A 2,725-nucleotide genomic window follows, 5' to 3' on the forward strand; every position below is an offset into this window, starting at 1 on the left:
TCCCTTGATCAAACTCTATCTGAAGCTAAATATCCCTGGATTTTTAAATTTATGTGATCCAACAAATTACTTGGGTTTTGTTGTTGTAGTCTCTTTGTTTAACCCATCTGAGAGAGTTAGGAGTCATTTGTTTTCAAGTGGCAGACAGTTCTTCCCTGGAGAATCTCCCAGGCTAGTGACAACAGGATTGGGACTCAGTGGGTAAAAATAACAGAAACCTGAACTTCAACCTAACATGAAGATGGGACTTTCCAACACTGAATCACTGAGGAATAGGAATATGTTGTGAAATACAAGTCAACAAAAGTATTCAAGCAGATTAAAGTTTCCTATCAATGTGTCAATTTTGGCACAGGGTAGGTGGATGGATAAGATGAACCCAAGCCTTAGGTTCCTTCCATCTTGATAAGCCTATGAATATGAAGAATGACACAGTCCTCAGAGAAGGATTTCCTAAATACCCTAGGGAGGTTTCTCCTCTATCCTTGTTATCCTTTATCTCCACATCCCAACTATTTCCCAACAATTACCATTATTTTAAATGTTTGACTTATATTTTTGTCCCTGTGTTTGTCTCTCCTACTAGACTGTTAGTTCCATAACAGAAGACATCTTGTCCATTTCATTTTTCTGTACTTCCACCACCTAGCAAAAGGCCTGCCAAACACAGTAGACCTTTAATTAAGAGTTTGTTGAATGAATGAGAGAATGAATGAGAGCTTCCTCACTCTGCATTTTCTATGAAGTCACTCAGAAAGCCAATATCCAAATGGAACCCATGAGGTCTGTAGCCATTAAATCTCACATTCATCCTATTTAAAGACATCTCATTGACAACATTTAATGTAAAATGTCATTTTAGTAAAGGACATTATGCCACCCAAGGGCTAGAGCATCCTCCATCCTTAATTCACTCATCCTTGTCTAGGAACATGTGTCTATCTCCTGTCCTGGTCATCCAGCATAGAAAACAGCCCATGGGAATTATGTGGGATGCAGACTCCCTCTGCAGCACCTCTCCCCACTCTCCTCATTGTGGTGCTCAAGGCTCAAGCTTTGTCACCGTCCCTTAAGACAATGTAGGAAAGAAAACTCACTTACTGAGCACCTACTGTGTACCAGGATCTTTGCATATATGAGCTCATCTAATCCTCACAGCGACTCTACAAAATTGGCACTATTAGTCTTTATTTTATGGAGGCAGGAAATAAGGCTGAGAGAAACCAAATGGCTTACTCAAGGTCTCACAGATCCAATGTTCCAATTTAAAGCTGTGACACTCCACAGTTTTTGCTCTTTCTGTTATCCCACACTTGGTTTTCCAACCTGGATGTGTGTGTGTGTGTGTGTGTGTGTGTGTGTGTATGTGTGTGTGTAACTCTTCTTTATTTCCAGCACTCTTTTCTGCAATTTTTTTTCTCTCTGAGGACTGAGGCTCACACACATGTGCACGTGCATGTACACACACACCCACCAAGTCATCAACATCTTTCTTTTATTTATTGTACTGGAGGAGCAGGAAATTACACAGGCCTATTAAAGACTAAGCAAATTCCAAGTAAATTGCATAAATGGGATTTTTTTAAAGCACACAAAATAACTCTGAAACAATCTATCCATTTCAGAACATCATCAGATACCTGGGGACTGCACATGAAGAGATGTGTTCAGCAGCATCTTACACAAATTATCCAAACTCAAGCCTGTTTCATCTCCTATCCAGTCCCATCTCCTGGACCCACAAACCAAAAAAGAGTGCCTGGGAATGAGAGAGCAAAAGAGAGAGAGACAGAGAGAGAGGGCTTTGATTGAAACCAAGACATCGGGAGGTCTCTGTCTATGAATCAGGGTTATTTGAATCAAGGGAACTCATTTGGCCTCAAGCACTTAATCATTTTATTCCTCTTTCTGGTTTTATTTTGAGACATTAAGAGGAAAGAAGCATCATGGGGACTGAAGAGAGCCTTTTTCTCTTTCTAGCTGCTGCTTCTGGAGTCCCTTACCCAATGCCCAGTGCATATGTTGGGCCAGATGGCTTGGACTCTTGGCAGCCAATTCAGCTGCTCAAGAACATGGTCGTGCTTAACTTCATCAACTTGACTCTGCTTCAGTTCACCATGGAGTAGAAGCATGATACCGATCAGTTTAATTAGTTTAATGAGGGCTGAGGGAACTGGTCCACATTTTGAGTTTGCTGCACAGAACAAATTGGTTTGCCTTGCTCCCTCCTTGATCATTTAAGCATTCAAGAGGCTGCTCTCAATCATTCCCTAAAGGGGTTTTCACTCGCTTCTGTAAGGAGTACCAACATGACTGGGAGTTCAGGAAGTCAGTTCTTCAAGAGGTTCTTTTCTGAACAATGAAGACTCAGAGTACACTAACTAAACATTAAACCCACTAGAAGACTGGACCCTCTGCTGTAAGGGTTCCTGATCCAATATAAGGCAATGTTTAAGCTTTGTACCTAAAGCATCGTCCCCAAAGTGGGGTGCACAGGAGATCTTTTGAGATTTGGGAATATAATGTCAGGATTTCTGTGTATGATTATTTATCTTATGTTAAAGCTCTACTCTTTGTTTATGATGCGTATACTATCTGCATGAGGGAGCATGCTCATATTTCTTCTGAGAGGGGCATGTGATTGGTTAAGTTTGGAGATCCTAGACCTACAGGTACAAAGAACAGGTCGCTCTGGTTCCCTGGAATTGAGGAGTCACGAGAACAG

The 2,725-nt window shown here is 41.2% G+C and overlaps 2 protein-coding genes across 6 annotated transcripts in view; one reads left to right on the forward strand and one right to left on the reverse strand.

Moving 5' to 3' along the window:
- The window catches only part of LOC105536164, a 67,583-nt gene that overhangs the window by 36,106 nt on the left and 28,752 nt on the right, over positions 1–2,725 (forward strand). The gene's annotated exons all lie outside the window — the stretch shown is intronic.
- PDYN (prodynorphin) overlaps positions 1–2,725 on the reverse strand; it is a 22,408-nt gene that overhangs the window by 4,507 nt on the left and 15,176 nt on the right. The gene's annotated exons all lie outside the window — the stretch shown is intronic.

This window comes from Mandrillus leucophaeus, unplaced genomic scaffold (assembly GCF_000951045.1).
Source record: "Mandrillus leucophaeus isolate KB7577 unplaced genomic scaffold, Mleu.le_1.0 Scaffold101, whole genome shotgun sequence".
NCBI classification, from domain to species: Eukaryota; Metazoa; Chordata; class Mammalia; order Primates; family Cercopithecidae; genus Mandrillus; species Mandrillus leucophaeus.